This window comes from Camelus ferus, chromosome 4 (assembly GCF_009834535.1).
Source record: "Camelus ferus isolate YT-003-E chromosome 4, BCGSAC_Cfer_1.0, whole genome shotgun sequence".
NCBI lineage: Eukaryota > Metazoa > Chordata > Mammalia > Artiodactyla > Camelidae > Camelus > Camelus ferus.
The window spans coordinates 52,402,327-52,426,929 of record NC_045699.1 but is presented as its reverse complement, the minus strand read 5'-3'; the positions used below and the strand labels follow the sequence as shown (position 1 = coordinate 52,426,929).

At 41.7% G+C, this 24,603-nt stretch overlaps 1 long non-coding RNA gene across 3 annotated transcripts in view; it reads left to right on the top strand.

Moving 5' to 3' along the window:
* The first annotated feature begins 48 nt into the window (after nucleotides 1–48).
* Nucleotides 49–24,603, top strand: part of LOC116663214 — a 190,163-nt gene continuing 165,608 nt past the window's right edge. For 2 of the 3 annotated variants that reach the window (XR_004319386.1, XR_004319385.1), the window contains exon 1: nucleotides 22,776–23,122. This is a non-coding gene — a long non-coding RNA (uncharacterized LOC116663214). Of the gene's footprint in view, nucleotides 189–22,775; nucleotides 23,123–24,603 lie in introns of those variants that run through there. The other variant, XR_004319387.1, reaches the window with a different exon arrangement.

Here is a 24,603-nt window from a genome sequence, read left to right as displayed (position 1 = left end):
CAGTCAGTGGGCGTCTCGAAGGCTTTCGGGGCTTCCTCGTCGCCTTCTCCCGCCGGCTGCCGCCGCCGCTCCGCCTACGTCCAGACTCCGCCCGGTTGTCCGAGTTGCGCAATCCGTAGCCGGGGAAGCGCTACGTGGAGACCGGTCTAAGTGGATGCCGAGCCCTGGAGCTGGGGAACTAGAGGGCGGTAGGTCGGGGCGGGGTTTAAGTGTAGCCACAGTAGTAGCCACAGTAGTAGGCCGGCGCTTCCAGGGCGCTTGCGGTGTGGCTGAGCCCTTATGGTGGAGATTGATTCTTTCATCCTGAGAGCAGTGACTCCAGCGCCGACTGTCTTGGTGAACCTTGGGCCTAAATACAAGGACCGAATTAGGAGGTCAAGTTATATCGCTTCCCTGGGCAGCGCGTCCACTGGTTCCTCACCTAACCCAGAGTAAAAGTCAAAGTTCTTACTACTGGGTACACAGCCCCTGCCTCTCACGTCTTACTCTCACGGCTTGCTCTAGGCGCTGTTGGTGGATGTTAGGCAAATGCTTTCACCTGCAGGCCTACCTTTGCGCTTGCTGTTTCCGCTCCCGAGTCTTTCCCCAGATACCTGGGTGGCTCACTGTCCCACTTCCTTCAAATCTTTGCTCACATGTCGCCTTCTCAGGAAGGTCTACCCTGGATACCTGGCCTAAAACAGCAACTTCCCTAGCTCCGTTACGCAGTTGTTTTTTTCTATAGCATTTATCACCTTTAATTACCATATAATACATTATTAAATTATTGAGTTTATTATCTTTCCCCCTTCTCCTCTAAACCACAGACAGGCTGCACACAGGCACGAATTTTGTGTCACCAGGTGCACCCCCAACACGAGTAAACATGCCTGGCAATATTTGTGGAGTGGGGAAGTGTACTTTAGGTTCCTCATCAGTAAGATAGGGCAAATACTAGCATTCAACGCCATTGATTATTGGAGAAGGGTGTTGAGTAATACGTGGAAAATCTTAGTACCAGGAACGTAGTAAGCAGTCCATAACTAGATAGCTATTTGTATTATACCCATTCACAGATAAGAAAACTTCAGTATAGAGATGATGAGTAACGCACCTGGAGTGTCCCACCTGGTAAGCGGCAGGTCCAGAATTTCTACCCAAGCAGAATGATTCCAGAGCCTGTCCTCCAAGGTACCTGGCTATTCTGCCTCTTGATACGGTGCCCTGCTGCACATTTGACTTAAAGTAGTTCAATTATAAAGTTACCATTAGGTTACCAGCTGTGTGACTAATTGCAAATTACCTTTCAGGACCAGCATTCTCACTGACTGGTCTTCCATAGATTCTAGGAGCTCAGACATAATTTTTCCATGGAACTTTGCCTGACCAGCCTCCCTCTCCACTAACCTGATATTGCCCCATCCACAGCACACATCTCCCTGTTTTGTAATTCATTATCTAACCTTCTGCCCTCTGTCTTCCTGTTATCACCAGGTGATATCATCTTGCCCCTTGTTTTGAAATACCTCCAGTCTGACCTCTCCCCTTAGCTATAGTTAGCCAATTGCCTACACAGTGTCGTCACTTGAAATATATAATAAGCCTCTGAAACTATAACAGAGCAAAGCAGAACCATTGATTCCCTGTGGATCTCCCTTACCCCTGAAATCTGCTCCTCTCCCAGTCTTTCCCCATCTGAGTTCATGGCACCACCATCTACTGAGGTGCTCAGACCAAAAATCTAGTCATCATCCCTGATGAATCTCTTCCCTCCCTTTCTCCCCTCAAGCCCCTGCATCTAATTCATGATAACTCCTGTCAACTTTATTCTCCAAATTATATCCCCAATTCAGCCATTTCTCACCATTTCTACTTCTGCAACCCTAGGCTCATCCCATCCATCGTTATCATTCACCCTTCTCCCAACTGGTCTTTCCACTTCTTTTAAAATCTCCCCAGCAGAGTGGTCTTTTTCAGATACAATCAGATCATGTCACATCTATTAATACCTCATTATACTTGAGAAAATTCAAACTCTTTACCTGGCCTTGGGAAGTTCATGACCTGACTCTTGCCTAACCCTCTGGTCTCATCTCTTTGCTTCTCTCCCCCTCTCATTCACTGTCATCCCTCTGCACCACTTTCCTTTTCCTCCCTCCAACAGGCTAAGCTGGTTCTAGTCTCTGCAGTTGAGGTTACTTCAGCTTGAAACTCTCTTCCCAGATCTTTGAATGACTAACTCCTTTTCATCATTCAGAGTCCGAGTCATATTTTTCTTCCTCACAGAGGACTTCTCCAGCAACTTCAGTAATACATGAGAAACATATTTACTCTAGGCAAGTCACCATTCTAGACATTTTCCACAGATAATCTCACTTGAGCCCCACCAAACTTCATGAGATACTGGCTTAAGTATTTTAATGGATCTACTTGAAATTACTATTTTTTATTTTCTTTACTGAGTAGTACAGGTCGGACAGGCTGTATGCCCCTTTGTCTGATGTAGGTGCCTTTGCCTGGAGTCCCACGGTTCACATGAGAGATGATAAGACGCCATCCAACTCCCCCAACACAGAGGCCACCAAGATGAGGGTGCTTATGGGCAAGGCCTTGGAGGATGGGCCCTGGGCTTCTTCAGGAGCTATTGGGCCAAAATGTAAAGACGGGAGGGAGTCATTGATTCCAAATACTTGTTTACAAGCCAGAGAATTTTGCTTGATTTTTTGGAAATCAGTCAGGTGACTTCAGGGAAGAAGATGAGCAAGCAGAGATGCAGCAGCTACTGACTTAGAAAATACCAGGGTCAAAAAAACACCAGATTCCAAGCCATTCATTCATCAAATAGTTACTGAGACTCTCCATGCCAGCAACTGTCCTGGGTGCTGAGGATACTATAGGGAAGAAAGTCCCTGTCTTCGTGGAGTTTATTTTCTAGTGGGATAATAGATAAACAGATAATGAACTAGAAATCAAAGCTATTTGTGATATATCGGGTGCTGATGAGCGCTGTTTTTTGCAAAAAGCAAGTGAAGAAGCTCAGTAGTGCTCAAAAAAAAAAAACAAAAACAAAAACAAAAAACAATTGCTAAAGAGAATGTGCCAGCTGCCTTTTATTTCCCTCCCTCATCTTCTTCTTACCCCTGCTTCACCCAGCAGTTAGCCCCAAGAACACCAATCTATATGGCTACCACAGTTGGCTTCCTGGAGAGTCCCGGCAGGAGATGGGAGGAGGGAGGAGAGTGAAATTAGGGATGTATTCCTCTTTGCAGTTGGCAGTGTTCTTGATGTAAGGTCATTGCTTCTGTTTCCTGGCCTTCCAGGTGACTCTTCTTCCAGGTGATTCTCTCCTTCCAGGTTCTGGTAACTGCTTCCCACCTTGCCCCTTCAGGCCTGGAGGGCCCCTACTTTTCACTCTAAGGTGCTGCACTGTCCTTGTAGTTTCCCTGTATGCTTCCCTACATCATCGTAAAGAGACCCTTTATTGCATCTCCCTGGATTACACCTGTACTCGTTTCACAGGACTGCTGGAACAAAGTGCCGCAAACTGGTTGGCTTAAAAGAATTGAGCTTTAGTGTTTCATAGCTCTGGAGGCTAGAAGTCCAAATGTAAGATGTTGGTGGAGCAGTGCTCTCTCTGACACCTGCCACAGGAAATTCTTCCTTGCCTCTTCCTCGCTCCTGATGGTTTGCTGGCAATCGCTGGCATTCCTTGGCTTGCAGCTGCACCACCTCGATCTCTGCCTCCATCAGCATGTGATGTTCTCCTCTTGTATGTCTGTTCCTCTGTGTCTCTTCTTATAAGGATGCCCGTAGAATAGGAAAAACTGTTTTTTCTCCTTGTTTACCACTCTGTTACTACTTTCAGTATTTTACTTCTGGTCACCAAATGTGTGGGGTTTTTTTCCCCCACACCAGGTAATTCTCCAGTTATCTGCAGGCACCAGCTGGCTGTCCTGTAGTTCAGTTCAGTTCTGACACTACCTGGAGACAGTGTCAGGTCCCACAAGTTAAGGGCTCAGTCCCATGAGACTGTCCCCACTTCAGATGCCAGTTGCAAGTCCCAGCTTATCACCTGTACTTCAGACTGACTGGCTATAAACCGGGATGCCCACAACTCCCTTCTTGGGTTTGATCGTTTGCTAGAACAGTTTACACAATTCAGGGAAATATGTTTACCAACTGCTTATCTAATAAAGGATATAATGAAGGATATAGATGAACAACCAGATGAAAAGACACATTGGGTGAGATCTGGAAGGGTCCTGAGTGTAGGAGCTCCTGTCCCATGGAGTTGGGGTGCCCCACCCTCCTGGCATGTGGATGTGTTCACTGGCCCAGGAGTTCTCCAAAATCTGTACTTTGGGAATTTTTTTTGAAGGTTTCATCACACAGGCATGATCTATTATTAACTCAATTCCCAGCCTTCCTCTCTTCTCCAAAGAATGGGGGGTTGGGCTGAAAGTTGCAACCTTCTAGTCATGGCTTAGGCTCTCAGGTGGCTGGCCCCTATCCAGGAGCCCACCAGGAGTCACCTCATTACAACAAAAGGCATTCCTGTTACTCAGGAAATTCCACGGGATTTAGAGCTCTGTGTGAGCTACAGCTGTCACTCAGGAAATCATAAGAGCTTTTGGGACCCCTGTGTCAGGAACCAGGGTCAGATATCAAATATTAGCAAGGACCAGGGGCAGAGGCCAATATTTATATTTATTATTTCATATCAGTCATATTGGGTTAAGGACCCAGTGTACTCCAGTATGACTCAGTCTCACTAATTATGTCTTTAATGACCATATTTCCAAGTAAGGTCACATTCTAAGGTATTGGGGTTAGGTCTTCAACATAGCCTTTGGAGGGACACAATTCAACGTGTAACAATACCTCATTTGAATGTGGCATACTTTTCTGCAGAGACACTGACTGAGGTGTGGGTTAATCAAGGAGCCTCTTCCTGACAGTTGATTTTAGAATAGAGAGAAGTGAGGAAGCCAGACTTGCAGATATTGAGTAGAATTAGAGGGAACCAAATAGAGGGAACAACAGTAAGAGCCATAAATATTCATACTCACATAGCATTTGTTACGGGCAGATGCAGGGACGCAAAGTAGGAGCATCCTTGGCATATTGGAGCAGTACCCGGGAGGGCAGGTGAAGTTACTGGGAAGCTATGGGGAGGGAGTAGCTGATGATATTAGGGATGTAAAGGAAGTAGGGGCAGTGAAGCAGAAAGCCACTGTAAAGACTTTGGCTTTTATTTGGAGTAACATGGAAAGTCATTGGAAATTTGAAGGTGGAGGAGTGGCAGAATCTGACCTGTGTTTTAAAAGGGTTACTCTGATTGCTGTGTGGAGAACTTCTTGGTGGGGGATAGGGGCCCGGTAAGGATGGGTGCAAAGAGACCAGTTGGGAGGTTATTGGAATAATCCAGAAGAGAATGGTGACTTGTGTTAGTGTGGAAGCTGTACAAGTGGTAAGAAGAGGTTGGGTTCTGGATACGTTGAAGGTAGAGCTTCCAGACTTTGCTCATGGAGCTGGCGGGGCCTGAGAAAGAGGCTCACCACACATGAGTTCATGTTAGGAAACTTCCTTGGAATTCTGTGGTCCTCCTCACTCAAGAGTGTCTGTCCTGACTGATGGCATTCTGTAGGATGCCAGTCTATCCCCCATATATTCTCTGAGCATCTACTCTGTGCCTAACATTGTGATGGAAATACAGTAAAGGACAAAGACTGATTTTGGATCCTATTCTAAAAGATGTCAGTGTCTGACTTAAGTCCTTCAACACACATGGCTCCCACCTCCATTGTCTACAAAATCTATTGGTGATTTATGACATAAGTTTTATGGTAATAGAATGTCTTTCCAAGCTCTAGATGTTTATAGAGTGGTGCAAATATTTCCTTGCTGTAATTTAAGTTTTCAACTCTTTATTAAAAGTATTTCTTTTTACAATATACTTTTTAAAACAATGGGGAAGGTATAACCCAGTGGTAGAGTGCATGCTCAGCATGCATAAGGTCCTGGGTTCAATCGCCAATACCTCCACCAAAAAAAACAAAACAAAACGAAACAAAAACCCTAATTACCTCCCCCCCACCAAAAAAAAAAAAAATAAAAGGAAAAAAGAGTTTACCTCCATAAAACAATTTCGGCCCATAACAATTGAACTTTAAAAATGTCTTCTGTTGTCTAGCTTAGACTTCAGGCATCCTCACCCTCCACCGTGCCTCCCTCACCCCAAGTTTCTCAGCCCTGTGAGTCTCATTCATTGTTTAGTCACTGTGTCAATTCAGACACTGAAGTGGAGTCAGGAGTCCAAGAGGTTTTTTTGGTGGGTATCAACTGTGGAAAATAAAGGGGGAGGAAGCAGAATTTGGCAAGGAAAGCCTTCAGACCACAATGCTGATGTGTTTGGTGTGAAAGGAAAGAAAGAAGGGAGCAGATGGGTGGACAAAGAGTCAGACTGATGGAGACCTGACAGAGTGTTAGGCAACGTGATGGGAGTAAATGGTGTGAAGATGACCCGTTAGAGCAGTCAGTCACCTGCTGGATGGAATTGCCTGGCCTCTGGTGTCTCTCCATGTTCAGTGGCTAGGGGGTCTGCCGGAAGAGCTGTCAGCTAACTATTTCTCACAGGTAAGTTTTTTCTTGAAGGGCAATCCGAGCAGTGCACTTTTGGGCTGAAGTAGGCATTGGCTTGCCCCACGTAAGCCCGCCCATCCATGCACACTCAGGAAACAGCAGCTCCAGGGGCTCATTGAGTCTCTCTGCTTAAAGGGAAACCTAGAAGTGGGACACTTGGGTAAACCACACACTTGGGACTGGCTGCTGGTCTCAGGGCCACTGCTGGGACTCATCGCATCCCTCCTCCACTATCCATACTAGATTCCCCGTGCTCTCATCAGTCACCTCTGCTGGTCTCAGTGCATTAACTGGTGGTGTGACCCAGCCTTTATTCCTGAAGGGAGTGTGCCTTTTGTGTTTCCACTCTTCTCAGGCCCTGGCTTGCTGCACTCGTCCGTTCATAGGTCATAACTGAGCAAGGGAGTAGCAAGAGGCATCCAAGTCAGTTCCACATATATTCCTTCTTGTTCTGAGGTCTCACTGTGGTCCTACCTTGTCTTACTGATAAGAATCCACTGCCCTTCCCAAGTTTATGACTCTTCTTGATTTTTCATCTCTTACTACAGGCAGTGGCAGCTACCACTTGTAGTTCAGTGGGACCATTGCTGTGTCCCCTGGCAAAGTGCTCCCCCTTTGAGGACCAGGACTTCTAACTCCACAGGTTCCACAGTTGTGGGGACAGAAAGGTCCTTAGTAGGGCACTGGGATGGTAAGTGAGACCATTCCTGCTTCCCTGCCTTGATTCCTGAACCCAACTAGTCTTCCTGTTCAGGCCCATAGGGTTCTTTAATTCAGTTTGTAGATTGCACCCTGGAGAATGAGACCGTTCTTGCACAGTATTGCCTCCAAGATGGTGCTTCATCTGCACCATCAGCAGATCACGCCTTTGCTGTCTGGCTGGCTCTTCTGCGGAGGGTGGTATGTGACAAGACCAATGAGTTCTATGGTGATGGGATCACTCCCAGACCTCCCTCCCTGTGAAGTGGGTCCCCTGGTTGGATGCTGTGATGGGTGGGGTTCAGGCTATGGATCAGGCACTCTGTAAACTACTGTGTGGTGGGACAAGCTGAAGCTCTGCTGGCAGGAAATGTAAACCTGTACCCAGAATAAATGTCTGTTCCTGCAAGAACAAACTGCTTCTCCTTCCAGCGTGCAAAGGGCCCAATGAAGTCCACTTGTCACCAAGTGGCCAGTTGATCCCTCAAAGAATAGTACCCTATTGGGAATTCAGCACCGATCTCTCTTTCTGGCAGGTTAGGTGTTCAGAGGTGATGGGAGCTAGATGAGCCTCACTGAGAGTTCATGCCAAGAGGCCATGCGTAATCTCCACCTCTGCCACCTTGGTCACTCCATTCACGTGCCCATCATGTTTCTACTCTTGCTCCTTTTGGTGTAGTCTAAATACCATAGCTTCATCCTTTTAAACCATAGAACCGTTCATGCACTCTTAAAACCCTACACTGGCCCCAACTTCAATCAGTGAAACCCCAAATCTTTACAGTGCTCTCCTATGCTCTTCATTGCTTTTCTGACTTCATCAGCTACACATTTCCCCAAGTTCACTCTGCTCTAGCCACACTGGCCTCCTTGCTGTCCCTTGAGTTGACCAGGTCCACTCCTACATGGGTCTTTTGTTCTCTCTTCCTGAAACACTCTTCTACAGATATCTGCCCTCTCTTTCACCTCCTCCAATCTTTGCTCAAATCTCACCTTCTCAATGAAACCTGCTCTGCTCCTTGATCACCCTATTTAACGGGACAAAACGCCCATTTTGCAGTCCAGTGCTCCCAGTGCCCCTCACCCTGCTTTCCTTCCCCCAACTCTCTGCCATTAAACAGCTTACTGTCTTCCAACCCAATACCTTGTTTATTTATTTATTATGTTTCTTGTTAGAAGACAGAGATCGCTGTCTATCTTACTTAGTCACATTCTTTAAGGACTAGGAAGAGTGCCCGGAACAGAGAAAGAACTCAATCATGAAAGGAAAACTTAGCCACTCATCAAAAAAAGCAAATTAAAACAAAGTGGTATTATTATGTATTAAAATGAACAGTTATACAGTAACCTCCGATAATATCAAAAGTGTTTGGGGAAAATGTTTTCATAGTTTGCTGGTGAGTTTACAATTTGTTACAAACTTTTGGAAAGCCAGCTAACCATATACGTGGTTCTTAACTTCTGCAATTCCAACTCGTATACATACTACATGAATATGTCTGAAACTACTTCTCTCAGCTTAGCTATCTAACTAGGATTTGAAAGTTGATTTAGTGGTGCAGTCAGCCAGCCAGCCAGCCACTGGGGCAAAGGCCTGGTATTCACATGTTTCATGTTTAAACAGTATCGTTTACACAACCCAACATTCTTTTTGTTTTTTATTTGAACTGATTTTCTCATTAATTTTGCAAGAGGAAGTAGAAAAAATTGTTAGCAATAAATTGTGAAATAGATCTTTTGCTCAAGTTCAATATGTTTAAACAGTTTGGTTCTCCTCCCCCCACCCCCAATTCAGGCTTCTTTGTCAACAGGTTTTTTCATTACTAGCTAACGCTGATTTCAGTACATGCTTTATTTCAAGTATATCTGGCTTGTCTTTTGAGTTAAAAAGCATAGCTGGCTTTTTTTGTTGAAATCATGTTTATCTGTTAATTAGTTTATTGTCATTTATTCTCCAATATTTGTTGGGAAGCAGTTGCATGCTAGGCACTACCTTTGTTGGATGAATCTCTGAATCTCTGCCCTCAGAAGGTCACTAGGAGAAATAAACAAGTCAGAGAACTCAGTTTTGTGCTGGGATGGAGGCAGGTTCCAGGAAGGCAGTGAGGCTTGGTTGGGTCTGGATGGGGTGGGAGATGGATGCAGGAACCCAGCATCTTTTCAGGACTCTGTCTGTCTCACAGCTGGTTATCTAATCTATGTGTTGCTCAAATGTCCTGAAAATTGTTTTAGAATTATATTGTCTTGTCATAAAGGAAACTATGAATAAATTAATATAATCCTATAGACTTCTGTAAAGAAACTTTAGAACATTAAAAAAATTTTTTTAACTTTAAATGGAAAGTATGGGTTTCTTTTCCCCTGATGTTCATGATTTGTAGTTCTGCAATACAGGCCTGCCTGTGTTTTGTAGAGCTGTTACTGTATATTAATTAAGAAGAGCCGCAGGACCCAAAGTGTTGGAAGTTCAGACAGCAGTTGTCCCACTGATACATCAGATACTAAATGCATGGTTTCTAGATCCCATTGGTATTCCCAGTCTGTCTCATTGTTTATTGCCAATTCCAAATTACTATAAAGTAGTTGTAGCCCATGCTGTAGTTTAGTTAAAAATAAAGTGAAACAAACAACAAAAAACCGCACAGGGGCTGTGAATAGGGGGTGTGCTCCTGAACAGCAAAAACCGTGCCTCCTACTCTTCCACACAGCTTTCATGACAAAACCAGTAGCTCTGAGAAAGTTAGGAATGAAGAAGACTCTGCTAGTCTGAGTACAGGTTTTTGGCAGAGGGAAGTAATTTGGCTGTATTGTTGTATTACATGACATTTAAAAAAGTCATCATGGAGAGGAGGGTTTAGCTCAGTGGTAGAGTGTGTGCTTAGCGTGCACGAGGTCCTGGGTTCAATCCCCAGTACTTCCATTAAAAAAATAATAAATAAGTGTAATTACCACCCCCCAATTTTTTTTAAAGTCATCATGTTCAACTACTTATCAAAAATGATTGTAAGCCACTTAAAGATACATCGCCTCTCATATTAGTGTAAGAAACAGAGTAGAGTGAAAAATGACAGCCTGAGACTTCAGTGTATACCCATTTAATTTAGGATCTGATGGTACAGTTAAAGGTCATTTTAAGAATCTTTAATAGGGAAAAGTGTTAGCAGTAGAATAATTGGTTAGCTATTTACGAACTGTAATGTGTTGACTTGTGTGTCCCCAAAATATATGTTTAAGGCCTAACCCCCAGTACTTGTGAATGTTGCCATACTGGGAACTAGACATAATCCAGTTAAGATGAGGTCATACAAGATTAGAGTGGACCCTAATCCAGTGACTGGTGTCCTTATAAAAAGAGAGATGGACACAGACGCAGGGAAGAATGCCATGTGATGATGGAGGCAGAGATCAGAGTGATGCAGCCACTATTCAAGGAGTGCCAGGAATTGTTAGCAACCAACAGAGTCAGGAAGAGACGAGGAAGGATCTTCCCCTAAAGCCTTCAGAGAGAGCATAGCCCTGCCAACATCTTACTTGTGGATTTCCAGCTTCCAAAATTGAGAAGCAATATACTTCTGTTGTTTCAGGCCACCCGGTTTGTGGTAATTTGTTACAGCAGCCGTAGGAAACTCATACAGAAACGTCTGTGTACGCTAACATCAACTCCAGCTGGATTGATTAGTAAATATAAAAAGTCAGACTACAGAAACAGAATAAATAAGAAGCAAATATTTTTCAGATTTCTGATTGGCAGCAAATATCCAAGCTTAAAAAATACCCACAATGGAATTGACTACATAAAGATTTCATTATATCATCATGTCACAACAATGTAAACAGAATAAAAAGCATGCAACAAACTGAAAAATACTTCCAACATGTGACAAATAGAATATCTTTAATATATAAATTACTCATACAAATTGAAAAGAAAAGCATTATATAATCCACTTAGGCAAAAACAAAAAGTTTATACAGAAAATTCATTGAAAAAGTACAATTAGCCAATAAATAATAATGTGGGCCAGTGTTTATATAGTGCTTATTATGTGTCCAGGTCCTTTTTGAAATGCCTTGTATATTAACTTCTAATCCGCACATGCATTATGAGATGACTCTGGTCAAGTTGCTTAATCCTTCTATGCCTCAGTTTCCTGCCTCTGTGCACATCTGAGAATTACTCTATGAAAGATGCGAAGAAGTGAGATTGCTGGGTTTTAAATGTGGGTTTTAAATTTAATAGGTTCTACCAAAATTCTATCAAAATTGCCATATATGTTCCTATCAATACTGTTTAAGAGTATCAGTTTCCCTTGCCCCTAGGCCAACACTTTATATGTTCTGTAATTTTTTCCCCCCAGTCTGATGGGCACACCACTCCTGCCTCACAAGAGTTCAAATCCTGTTCATCCTTAAAGGCACATGTAATATCCACTTTCTCTTTGAAGATTTCCTTCAACTGCTCAGTAAATCATTTTTCCTTCCTCTCAAGTCCCTCACCATTTTATCTACTCATTCAACAAATGTTTATCAAGCATTAACTATGTGTTCTAGTCACTACAGATAAAGGAATGAACAAATTAGGCAAAAATTTCTACCTTTATAGAGCTTACATTCGAAGGGGGAAAGCAGACAATAAAAATAAATAAAGTTGCATTTATAAACTATTAAATAGTGATAAGAACAGAGAAAGCAGATGTGGGGAGTAAGCAGTATCAGAGTGGAAACAGGATTGAAATTTTAGATATGATGTCTGAGGAAAAGCCTAGGGAAATCTTCCTTGCGCCTTTCTTACAGAATTTACCGCTTTCTGTTTTATGTGTTTATTTTATTGTGGTAAAAATATGTAACATGCAATTTGCCATTTTAATCGTTTTAAAATATACAATTCAGGGACGTTAAGTACATTCACATTGTTGCGCAACCATCACCACTATTCATCTCCAGAACTTTCTCATCATCCCAGACTAAAACTCTGTCCATTAAACAGTAACTCCCTGGTCTGCCCTTCCTCCACCCCTGCTCCATCCTCATCCCTAGCAACCCTTTTGCTTTCTGTCTCTATGAATTTGACTACTCCAGGTATCCCATATAAATGCGATCATGTAATATTTGTCCCTCTGTGTCTGGTTTATTCCCTTAGCATAATTTCTTCAACGTTCATCCATGTTGTAGCATGTATCAGAACTTCCCCCCTTTGTAAGATTGAATAATATTCCATTATATGTATATACCACACTTTGTTTATTTACTCATCCGCCAGTAGACAGTTGGGTTGTTTCCACTTTTTGTCTGTTGTGAATAATGATGTGGACATGGGTGTACAAATATCTGTTCAGATCTCTGCTTTGAATCCTTTTGGGTGTATAACCAGAAGTGGAATTACTGGCTCAGATTGTAATTTTATGTTTAACTTTTGGAAGAACTGCCATACTGGTTTTCATAGTGGCCGCACCATTTTACACTCCTACCAGCAGGGCACGAGGCTTCCAGCTTGTCCACATCCTCACCTCAACTATTTTTTTAATAATAGCCCTTGTAATGGGTGTGAAGTGGTATTACATTGTGGTTTTGAGTTACATTTCCGTGATGATTAGTGGTGCTGAGCATCATTTCACGTGCGTTTTGGCCATTTGTATATCTTCTTTGGAGAAACATTTATTGAAGTCCTTCGCTCATTTTTGAATTGGGTTCTTTGTTTTTTTGTTGTTGAGTTCTGGGTGTTCTCTATGTATTCTGGGTGTTAATCCCTTAACGGATACATGATCTGCAGTTATTTTCTCCTGTGAGTTGCCTTTTTATTCTATTCATACTGTCTTAGTCTAGTTGGGCTTCTATAAAAAAATTACCATAAACTAGGCAGTTTTTATTTATTTATTTTTATTTATTTATTTATTTATTTTGGGGGGATAATTTATTTATTTTTGGAGGAAGTACAGGGGATTGAACCCAGGACCTTGTGTATGCTAGGCATGTGCTCTACCACTTGAGCTATACTCTCCCCCCAACTAGGCAGTTTTTAAACAATAAAAATTTATTTTTCACCATTCTGGAGGTTGGGAAGTCCAAGATCAAGGCACCAGCAGATTCGGTGCCTGGTGAAGGTCATATCGCATTTACATCTGCCTTCTTGCTGTGTCCTCACATGGTGGAAGGGGTGAGGGATCTCTCTGGAGTTCCTTTTATAAGGGCACTGGTCTCATCCTACTGGGCTGCACCCTCATGACCCAATCACCTCCCAAAGGCCCCACTTCCTAATGTCATCCGTTTGTGAGTTAGGATTTCAACATGTGGATTTTGAAGGAACACATACGTCCAGACCATAGCAGTGTCCTTTGGTGCACAGAATTCTTTAATTTTTGTGAAGTCCAGTTTGTCCCATTTTTTCTTCTGTAGCCTGTGCGTTTGGTGTCATATCCAAGAAGTCATTGTCAACTGAAGTGTCAGGAAGCTTTCCTTGTTTTCTTCTCAAAGTTTTATTATTTCAGATTTCACGTTTAGGTCTTTGATCCATTTTGAGTTAATTTTGTATATGGTGTTAAGCAAGGGTTCAGTTTCATTCTTTTCCATGTGGATATTAGATGTTCATTTTTATTACGTTTGATAATCTTCATTACTGCAGGAAGGCCCTGTGAGGACAGCTCTGTGTCTTATAATCCTTTCTACCCCTTCATACCAGGCATTTGACAGGAGCTTAATGCACTTAGGAAAATGCTTTGCAGTTCCTGACCACTGAATTAAATTAAAAATATTAGTCAGTCTGTACCCTAATTGTAGGACCTAGCACATAATGGGCATTTAAAATGTTTATTGAACTAAGGAATTAAATATATTCTTATTCTGAAGGATCTCATTGTCAAAGAAAAAATTATTTTTTCAATTAAGTGATATTGAGAGAGTTGGAGAATGAAAAGATTATTGTAAATGTATTAAATAAAACATATATGTAAAAAGAGAATGACGTAAATACTAAAAAATAATTTACGTAGCCATTTTCAAAACAAATACTCGACTTACACTTTGAAGATGATGAATTACAGCTAGGAATTCACCATTTTTCTCTCCTCAAAATCTTTTTGAAATAATCCAATTTAAAAAAAACCATAAGAGCTCTAGAAAACCAAGAAGATAATGTGATAGTTACACAAAAATGTTCCCAGTGAACCAGGCTCACTGGTACCCAGGTCCTCATGTAGTTCCCTGCCTATAATGAAGCTGAACTTTAGCAAACAGAATGCCAAGAGTAGTGCTGGGCCATTTTATATCTAAGCCTTTAAAAGTCCTGGCAGCTTCCTCTTTTACACTTATAGGGGAGGAAAAACTTTTTTCTATATCCATCATAAGTTCATTGATGGGGGCCCTGCCAATTAGACCGACTAAAGACAGATTAACAAGAGAAAAAATGATTTTGTTAACACATGCACTCTACATCTGCTCAGTGATGAGCAGCTCAAAGGAGTGGTTAGAACTCCAAGTGGTTAGAACTTGGGCATATGTGGCATCTTAGCAAAGAACAATGTATTTGTAGAGAAGTGGCAGGACCAACGGTAAGGGCTTTAGGCTTCCAAGGGTAACAGACGGGGGGACAGTAAATATACAGGGGAGACTAACGGAGTGAGGTTGGTTTGTGCAGGTTCATCTCAGTGTTGACTTTCTGTCTTTTGCACAGCATGAAGCTTCCCTGAGAGAGGGAGTATGGCAGCCCTCATTTCTCAGAAGCTTCTGCTGCCGGGGAAGCTCCAGGAAGGTGTCTTTCTGCATTTGTCAATTCTTGTTTGCCTCCAGCTCAATATTATCCTTGTATCAGTGGCATATTTTGGTCCCCTGCACTTTTGCAAGCTGGCCACCATGTATGGAGTCTAACTACCATACTGTGGAGGGAGGTCATGCGGAATGACCTTGGAAGATACCCCTGAGGATGGAGAGAATGGCCTCTTGGAGAAGCACCAGGGGGCCAGATGTGTGAGAGGAGACATCATCTTGGATGTCCCCTGCAGCATAACAGTCTGAGTGTAACTGCATGGGAGACCTAACGTGGCACCAGGAGAAGAGCCACTCAGCTGAACCCAGTCAACACTTAGTATCGTGAGAGATCATAATAAATTAATAAACATGAATAAACATGAGAGCCATGAAATTTGGGCTTGATCCATAGTCGGCTACCATTCTAGAAGCTATAAAGCATCTGGAAATGGACTGACAGGAAAACAAACACAGGTGGATTTTCCTATATGAGTTCCAAGCTCAGAGCAGAGGCAATGCTATCAGGAGCCAGACCTGAGATGCAAACGTGTGGGTGGGTTGAAACTGAAGGACCTCAGGAGTTGGGAGTCTTCATTTTGCTAGGCTTGCTGGCTAAGGGGGCTGGGAAGCGGGGGGTGGGTTGTTGCCACAACCAGCTCCTGGATTGGGCAGGAAGGAGTTTGATGACTTCATTGCCCCTTCAGGCTGCCATGGTAAATTAAGCATGTCCTGATAAGTTCAGCATGTCACCTCCACAATAACTTCCCACAGCATCCCTAATATTACAAGGGCAGACATGGGAATATTTGGCAATTTTTTTTAAGCAGTGAGGGAAGGCATCAAAGCAAAGAATTTGGAGGACTCCATTTATCTCACTTGAGAGAGTTTCCAAACTGTCTCTGGGGAGGTGAGTAGCTGAAAATATTCAAAGAGCCAAGGTCAAGGCTTACAGAGCATGATCTTGCAGAATGAAGCAGGATGTGAAGATGAGCAAAAACACAGCAGGAGAGATCATTTAGCCAGTGCAATAATAACAGCTGTCACTTATGTGCCATTTACCATGTGCTGAAGGCCACTGCTCCAGCTCACCCTCTAACTCATAGACAACAGTGATGAAGAGAACAGCGGCGGTCTGATCCCAGAGTTTTCACTATTAACCACTAGTCCATATAAACAGAATGTGGTACAAGTTCATATAGGTGGGAGAAGAATGGATGTTTCAATAATAGGAAGCTTCTACTGCAGAAGTTAGGCCAGTTATGGAAAGGAGCCAGTGCTCCAGCTAACTTCATGCATGAAAAAGAGTGGAACTAAAATAAAGACAAAAATAAACCATGTATTACATTAATATCTCTAATTAATAGAGTACACTTACAAATTAGTAAGAAAAAGTTAAATAGTCTAATAGAAAATTGATATAGACAGGCAATAAACAAAGGAAAAACCGAAGTGGTCAATGTGCACACATTTAAAAAAGCATCATATTTCACTAGTATTCAACTCAACACAAGTGAAAAGAACATGAGATATCAGTTATCACATGTGGCACTTCCCAAATAGAGGAGGTATTTGAGGTCACATGCCTTAATAAATATTTAAACTTAATATAAGTTGGAAGATGTCAAACAAGGAATACTGGTGAACTAAAATAAACAAATGAATCAATGGAACAGATCTGAATGCTCCACAACAGACTCTTCCATGTTAAAAAAAAAAAAATTATGTGGTGACAGTGATAACCCAGATAAGTAAGGAAAAAGAAAATTACTCAACTACATTATACTGGGATCATTAGTGAACTAAATAGAAAAAAATAGATTTATATGCCACATCATAGATTGAAATTTATTCCAAATGGATGAATGGATGATACGTGAAAAACCTTTACATAATTAGCTAGAAGTAGGGGTGAGTATTTCTCTTATCTCAAAATGGAGAAAACTCTTCTAAGCACAAAAATAATGGAAGAAATTGCAAAGGAATAGATGGACTTAATAGCATCAAAATCAATAACAAGTCTTTTTGAAAAAACCATGAACAAAATAAAAAAGCGAATGATTAAGAAAAAGTGTTCAGTAAGCTTGGATACATAAGATAAAATCCTTTATTGTTGTTATTTTATTAAGCAGTTCAGACATCAAAGAAATATAATTTTTGACTTACTGAACTGGCCAGATTTTTAAAAATAAAATGGCAGGACTCAATATTAGCAAAGATGCAAAGAGACGTACATTTTCCTACAGTGCTTATAGACGTATTAATTGCAATATTCCTGGAAAGTTATTGGTAATATCTGAAAAGGTCTTTAAGATTTTTATAATTTTTGACATAATAACTCTACTTTTAGGTATTAGTTCTAAGGAAATATAAGAAATATGAACTCCCTTTTATAAATAAGATTTATACATCCTCATTAATTATAATAGTAAAAAATTAGAAGGTGGGACTAGCTCAACTGTGGATCAGTGGATCAGTAGAAGAATGTTCAACAAATTACACTGTATACATTTGATAGAATTGCTTAATCATTGTAAATCATGATTTTCAAGCATTTACTGACACAATAAAATGCCACTCATTCATTTATTCATTCATCCTGCAAATGTGTATTGAGTAACTAACGTGTCAGTCACTGTTATAGGTGCTGGGTTTTCACAGTGAACAGAACCCCCTTCTGGAACAACTGCTGTCCTGGAACACACAGTCAGGAGAAAACAGGAAATATGAAGGCAAACAAATATATTATGTCAGGTAGCAATAAATGCTAAGAAGAAAAATAAAATCAGAGCAGAGGAGAGTTAATACTGTTAAAATATGGTACAATGATACAATGTTAGGAAATGTTTAATCCCAGTTTTGTAAAGAAATAAGCCACCACCACCACAATAAACACAGGTACATAAAGACCAAATAATGACTTAAAGAAAAAAAAAGAATTAGAATGCTCACAATGTTTATCCCGGGGGAGTAACGTAACTTGTGGCTTTTAAATGTTTTCATTTTTCCAAAATGTCAATAATGAATATTTATTTAGAATTAGGAAAATTAACCACACTCAAATTATTGAAACACTTGTTGAATTAAGTTTAACATGGAAATATTCTATTTCTATGTTAAGCTTAATCTCTTAAAAGAACATAATACTTGTTAAAATTCGTAGAATGTGTAACATAGAGTGAACCCTAATTTATACTGTGGACTTTGGGTGAAAATGATGTGTCAGTGCAGGTTCGCTGGTCATAACAGTGCACCGCTGTGCTGCACGACGTCCGTGATGGGAGAGGGGGTGTGTGTGGGAGGACAGGGGTTGTATGGGGACTCTGTGTACTTCCCACTCAGTGTGGCTGTGAACCTACAACTACTCTGAGAAAAATTAAGTTTATTAATTTAAACGAAGAAAAAGAACATAACAACCATAATGATGTCAGGCATAGAATTTCTTTTAAGGAGGGAATTTTGTCAATACCCTTTATCTTGGTAAATTTGGCATAAATATTTTACATTTCTGTCCCTCAATCCCAGAAGTTTGGTTTTCCAGTATCACATGGTAAGCACATCCATTTATAAGGGGCAAACCAATATTCATCAAGTCCATCAGACTGAGGGACAAAACCATGCCTATGTATTCTTTAGAACAGGAAAGAGTTCTGTCACATGGGCTGGAATACATATACTGATACAAGCGATGTATTTTCTTTGTTAAGGCATGGAGAAAGGCTTTTTTATCAGAAGGTTACCTGGGGAGCCTGAAATTAGAGGAACTAGGAACTAGTTTGTGATTTAATTATCCAATGAAGTGTTTCTCAAAGTATAAGTCCATCTATTACCTATATCAGTCTCACCAAGGATGTTCATAAAATGGAAATTCCTGGACACTAACCTAGATTTACTGTAGCAAAATCTCCAGGTATGGACCCAGAGTCTGCATTTTTGACAAGTATCCAAGATTGTATTTATGTGCATGGAAGTTTGGGAACCAGTGGTACTTGGTTCCAGTGAAACTAGGGTACAGGGTAGTGATCCCCGTCTTCCACAATAGGAACACTTTGCCAATAGGAAATTAACAGGTCAAGGGTGTTGGTAAGACTAACTTTCCCTAAATCTGCTTGGAGAGCACTGCTAATCTCAAACTGTGAGGCTGCTTTTCTCTGATTCCTTGACAATGTTAAATTCATTTGATTACTGTCAAGTCATGGAAGAAAATCATTCTCTTTTCGCTTCCTATTACTGCCCAGATTTATTACATACTTTTTATGTATTTTTATAGAGGCATGATTGCATACAGCGACAGTGACAGTTTGATGAGTTTTGACAAGTGCATATATCCATGTAACCAGTACTCCAGCTGAGTGTGCCGTCATCCTAGAAGGGTCACTGCGGACCCTCTTCCATTCTACCCCTGCCCCCTGTCTATTCCAGCACCCACTATTCTGATTTTTCTTCCCACAGATCAGTTTTGCCTGTTCTTGAACTTCATAAAATGATGTATTTATTATGGACTAATGCCGTAATTGTTGTAAAAGACAATGACACTCTTTTTCCAAGTTCCTCTAAGAGAAACCATTCTAGACAACTCTTAACAAAACTCTTAACACTTTTCAATTTATGTTGGTAAGGGTGCAATACCATAATTAAGATTTCTTTGCCTCGAGATATAACTAGGATCGCACGGAGGACTCTAGAAACCATCCTTCTGTAGCTACTTAGCTAATGTTAAGCCTTGAACTAGACCTCATTTCAGTTTTAAAAAGTCTGACAATAAAGATATGCAGGCTACCCAAAAGGAATCAATTCTTCAGATCCAGAAGAGGGACACCCCCAAGCTCCTGCAAAAAACTGAGAATCAACTTGCTAACATGCTTATTAGTAATACTTAGGAAGAAGAAAGAAAGTGTGAAGATAGACGAATGAATCCCACTTGACCCACAGAGTGTGGACCACCAAGTTTAATCCCAGGTTAGATTTCAAAAAGGGTCAGTAACATCTTCCCCAAGCTTGGATTTCAACATACTCTTACCCGCTTTTGTCTTTTCAGCTCCACAGCTGCCTAAAAGAGAAATCTGAGAAACAGCATATCCTTTCCGCCATCCATGACCATAATTCCCTTGGTCCCATAGCACATTCTCTGGTCCTTACCATTTTGCATGCTTTGTGTGGTTCTGTGTCATTCTCATAGAGTTAGCATTTGCCTCTCCCTTTTTGAATGTTCATTCTATATTTTAGTTTAAAGAGCTCTGTGCCATTGTGCTAATTTCTTAAAGAATGTCCCCACCTCTTTTCTCCTCGTTGATAATGTCCAAAGTCATGCTTCTGAGCACCTGCTGGTACTTTCTTCTTTTGGAAACTTGTGGAATTATGCCTGTTTTTTCTTAAAATATTTTGAAGTCTAGTTTCCTAAAGTCCTCTGTAACATAGCTCATCCAGCGCATTCTTGTTGTCCCTTGAAGATGACATGCCATGTTCTCCCAGGGTCTCATCCCTTCCACTCTGACAAATGGCTTCTTCCCACTGGTTGGAATCAGTCAGAGCACAGTTATTTTTATTCCTTCCTCTACTTCTAGGACATGAAATTGTTAGGAAGGCAAGTGAAAAGCTCTGCCTTTATCTGAATGAAATATCCAGAATGTTATCCCCAACGTGTGTGCATTGCCAACTTTGTGGCTTTCCCCCATGTGGTTCAGCTCAGTTTCCATAAAAACATCACTTCTGTTCTTCTCTCCTTTCATCTTCCTCCAAGTGCTCACGGAGTCCTCTGAATCTATTGTTACCACAGCCTGCAGGGCTGCTGTCTCCTCTCAATGGGTCTTTTGTGCACGGCACACCCTCCCTTCACTGTGTTCCCATGGACCTGTTCCATGCCGCCAACTCTCCTGGTATCTGTGAGGCCTTGTTTGCCACCCTGTGCTATAATCTCAAGGTTACTATGTTCCGTGCCTGGTATCTGGACGTCTGCTGCCTACGTTTTGTTTCTGATGTCCTTCCCAATTGTGCTCTCATTGAGTCACTCGGCACCTCCCTCACTGTTGAAATTCTTCCCAGGCCTTAATGTCATCCGTGGAAACCCATTTCAGTTTTATCTAGGTGTCCCCCCCCCACCCTTTCCCATCTGTTTTCCATTTACAGCCCTTTGGCCAGATGAGCTGCTCTCTGACTAAACACATTCTTTTCGGTCTTTGAAAAATGTGCTCCATTCTTAGTCAAATATCTGTCATTCCTGCATTTGAAGCTGCGGCCCTGAAATGAAGAATTTCACCCGCTGTGTATACCTAGTCATTCCATTTTCATATCATATTTCTGTCCTCAACATTTGTGCCTTAAGTGTTTTATGTTTCAAATTTCCCAGCAACTTGAGGTGCTTCTGTGCTTCGTTTTGATGGCTTTTCATTTCCCTGTAACTTGGCAGTTGATAGTTTTGACTGGCCTCCCAGGCTCTGCTGAATGCTAGGTTCATACTCCATGAAGGCAACACCGCTTCCGGCATGACTTGGGTGTGTCAGTTCACCAACATTACCGTATCCCCCACAGGGATACGCAAGTCCCAGGGTATGGCTTTTCCTCCATAGCTTTCCCATTTCACGTGCCTTCCTCCCCTGTGGGAAGGAGTGTTAGCGGTGGTGTAGTGTGGGAGAAAGGGGGCTAGCTCTGCTACACATTACCTGGTTAGCTGAAGAGGACACATAACTAAAATAAATGAACTTCCCAGCCTCAGCTTCTTTATCCTTCAAGTGGGGATATAATACTGACCTGACTAGGGTTATTATGATGATTTAATAAGATACTGTATACGAAACCACTTTGTACACTAAAAGTAACAGAAGCATTGGTTTTAAGAATAATCAGTGGAAAGTGTGGTTTTCCTTCAAACTGCAGAGCACATGCATCACGCATGAGAAGTCGCTCAACATTTGCTCCAACCCCGTATTAACACAAATATTGGGTGCCTCCCCGAAGCCAGGTTCTCTAAGGAGAAACAAAGGCAGGCCCACAAAACTTGGTGGTACAGTTCTAGGCCAGGAAAAAATGCCTTGGGGGGCATGTCCTTTTCCCAGAGGATTAAACTGGGTGGTCTCACATACCTCTGTGCCATGCCTTGCTCTTTGGATTTTAACAGCCTCCTGCACAAGTGTCTCTGAGCATCCCAGGGTCATCCCAGTGGTACGCAAGAATCTGCTTATTTTCTAGAACTCCGGGCAGTTGGGACCTCTAGCTCACGCAGGATTCACCCTACACTAACTTCATCTGGGAACTTGCCACAGTACCCTCTTCTCCACCCTAACCATGATGGGATGGCACGGTTCTCTGGTCTGTAGGACAATCATAAGAACAACTAACCACGATAAACAGCAACAACAATTCTCATGTATTGATATCTACCATGTGTCCCATAGTCTGCTGGGCTCTTTGTATACATCCATGTTTTTCAGCCATTTAAAAAAAATTATTGCTCCCCTAGGGAGCCTTTTTAGACATGTTTTTCTTAATATTCCCTCCATGAAATTTTTTTTTCCCCTCCATGAAATTTTAATACCACAGATACACTGTGTATTTGTTTAGGTTCTATATGTATGTTGGTATTATCTGTGCTTTATGTGTAAAAAGAGTAAGTTTTTTCTACCTTCTCCCCTAAGAACCAAATATATATTTTTCGATAAGGGAAATACATATATGCATGTATATATTTTCCATATATATGTATTTTTTTCTCTTCTCAAAATCATTCTGCAAGTAGTTTCTAGATTGTTTGCTCAGTCCCTGAACTGTTGCATGACTATTGACCCCAGGGAGAGAAGCCTTGAGTTGGAGGTAACAGGAAACACTCCATTTGAGGAAAGGCTGCATTTTCCACCCAGAGCCCCGCCCCCAGGTCAGGCTGGCACAGACCCTCTCTTGATGCGGTCCTGCGGTCTCCCCCATGCACACTCGTTTCTTTGTGACCTCCTCCCCCAGGATCTTGACTAGGATGCTGGACATTCCTCATGGGAAACCTGAGGAGGATGCTAAAAAATCAGCCACGGTTTACCTACTGCCTGCTGCCAAGTTTCTTGAGGGCCCTGCTGTTGGGGTAAGGTTTTGTATAATTTTAATTAATTTATTATTTTTTTTTAGAATTTATGTATATATAATTATATATAAATTTATATGTAAATTCTAAAATTATAAATACTTGTATAAAAAAAACCCTGAGACTTCCAATGCTGTCTTAGTTTTCTGTAGTGTTAAAGGGCTAAATTATGTGGAAATGAGGGAAGGAATGGTGGACGGACAGGTGACAGAGAGAAGGAGAGAGAGGAAAGGAGAGGAGAGGAGACTGGAGGGCTGGGGGTGGGAGGAAGAGAAAGGGAGCAAGGGCCTTGGAATCAGACGACAAGCTTGTCACCTAGTGACCTTGAGAAAGTTACTTAAACACTCTAGGTCATTAGTAACACTTGTTTTTCAAGGTCAGTGTTCATATGTACAATATTTGGCATAGAAAAGAATGCTCTACTGTGTAAGCATTATTTCATATATACATATTGGCAATAAAAGGAATTAGAATCAAATAAATTTGCCAGTCAAGTTTTCTTAGAAAAGGCTTATGCGTACCAACACATTTGGGCACAGCCACAAGGCATCCTGTGACCTCAGGACAAAGGCTGATGGAAGAGGACCCTTTTGGAGTTTCTGAGGGATCCAATAATTAGCACTCCTTTTCCCCATTCCATTTTCGAACCAATGAGAAATAAGACAAAGGAGTCAGCAGGTGGAGGCCAATACATGGCCCTCATTACCCATCAGTGCTACTTCTGTCTTTGAGCAAGTGGAGGTCTTAACACCAAGCTCCAGAATTTGCCCAACTTGCACATCAGCCTCAGGCAACACCAGAGTATGGCAGGCTTTCCCATGGGAGAAAGATGCCCCCTGTGGGTAGCTTCTAGGAAGCGGAACAGAGTCAGGAGCTAGGCCACGCATGATTTCTTTTTCTAAACTCACCAGCCAGGTAAGTCACTTCAGCCCCCACTCCGCCCCCGACCCAGGGGAAGGATGTGTAAGGAGGCAGAAGAGGCCAGCTGGGTTCTGCTAATGGGTGTCCCTGCACCTGGGCAGGATGACCCAAGAAGGGGTTAGGTATGAACGTCCTACCCTCCAGCCGGCTCTCAAAGTCAGCAAAGGGTTGTGAACAGAACTAGGAGAATTTGAGACTGTAGAACTGGTCCTGGGGTGGGAGGAAGGGACACTGTAGTTTAAATGTTTAACAGTTAGCTCTCCTGAAAAAAAAGATTATATCGATTCATAAATTTTACTAACATAAATGGTCTGTAGCACACAATTTATAAATAATGATAAAATATACAGTACTCTTTATTTTAAATTCCATGTAGCTGATTGACTCTCACTGAATGCTTTCACTGAATTTTGCTGAACTCGTGTATCCATAGCCAAACCGTGGTTGCAATTCAACCATGATTTGACACGTAAAGTAATTTCTACCATCCAGAAAACAATAGATATAAATAAATGAGCCTAGAAAATGGTAAAATGTAGTAAGATTATTAAAAAGTGATG